Raw genomic sequence first — 1549 nt, forward strand, 5'->3', positions numbered from 1 at the left:
AAAATGAAATTGCATTAAAAAGAAAAGATGGAGGTGTTCAGGTTCTGACTCTTTGACTTCATCACCACTGTGTCTGTCAGCCAATTTATTTCCTGCTAATCCGTTAATCTCCTCTTCATCATGTCCTCACTTCACTTTCCAAACTTTATTATTTATCATTTATTCACACGTCTCTCTGATTATAAACTGTTCACACTGAGCATATACAGAGGTCAAAGGTCAGAGAGAGAGGTCAAAGGTGACAGTATCCTGAGAGCAGTTCAGACAGTATGAACCTCCTGGTTTACTGAGGAGACGAGAGTAAAGCCTCGTCCAGACCTGCCCCTTTAATCTGATGCTAATTTAACATGTGAACAAGGTGAAACTCGTCTTCTCAGATCACTGTAAAAATGTTGTCTACCTGCCTCATAAATGTAAGTAGCATTAGCTAACTAACTAACTTATTTAATACACTTTATTTTCGAACCTTCAGTTTCTAAATTAGATTGTGCCAAGTAGATGAACGTAATGTTAGCTAGTTTCTAACTTTAGCCTTAAGTTACAGTTTAGCTAACTAATGTTAGCTAGCTGTTAGCGCTCCCTTTCATTTCCAGTGTTAGCTTGTCATTTCATTACCAAAATAAAATGTCATGTATGATCTGATGTTACAATCTCTGGATCTCAGTCATGAGCAGTGAGACGATGGAGGATTAGTTGTTGTTTCACATCAATATAGAGTTTATTATTTCATGTGGTGGTTTAGTCTTTTACCTTTAACATTAGTTTCTACAATCGTCCCCCTCTTTGTTTTCACTCAGGGATTCAGGTGTTTTACCTGTTGGCTCATTGAACAATATTAAAATACAGGTGTGAGAAACAGCTGACCCCTTGATTGTCACTGTGTAATTCACACTCTGCATCAACCACAGTAACAATCACAACAAAACAGTCTCTCCCTATATTTTCAATTTTTATTCCAACTGCTCATGATGAATGAACATAAATGCAGTAAAACAGTCAACGTGCAGCCTGTCTGCTCAACACAACATTAAACAGCTGGGACAGACTCTCTCACTGAATCTATAATTCATGGAAACACAAGTTGAAACTGAACACTGGGCGAGGGGTGTGCAGGTGTGTGCAGGTGTGTGCTGGTTGATGGGGGGGTTAAGTAGTCGACACCTGATGTGTTCAAGGTACAAGCAGAATTGGGTTCCTGTTACAAAGGAATCAGACAAGTGGTCGAACCTGTCTGTTAATTATTGAAGCACTGAACACGCTCGCTGATGTAAATTTAAAAACCCTGTCGTTACAGACTGACAGCCATCACACAGAGGGAGGAGCTTCTTCTTCTTCTTCTTCTCTGTTATAAACACAGTGCACTGCGAGGAGTTTTCATTTTATCTTCACATTTATCAGCTGCTGTGGCGACAAACTTTGTACCTTGTAATACTGAAGATTAAGAAGTTGAAGTGTTTCCTAAAGGTTTAAGTCACTTTATTACAGATGTTACAAAATGTTTAGACTATTTATCTCAAGCTCATGACTTCATGTATTAAATATTATTTAG

The sequence above is a fragment of the Seriola lalandi genome, unplaced genomic scaffold (genome assembly GCF_002814215.2).
Source record: "Seriola lalandi dorsalis isolate HSWRI2012SDOR001 ecotype SW California unplaced genomic scaffold, Sedor1 jcf7180002053986, whole genome shotgun sequence".
Taxonomy (NCBI): domain Eukaryota; kingdom Metazoa; phylum Chordata; class Actinopteri; order Carangiformes; family Carangidae; genus Seriola; species Seriola lalandi.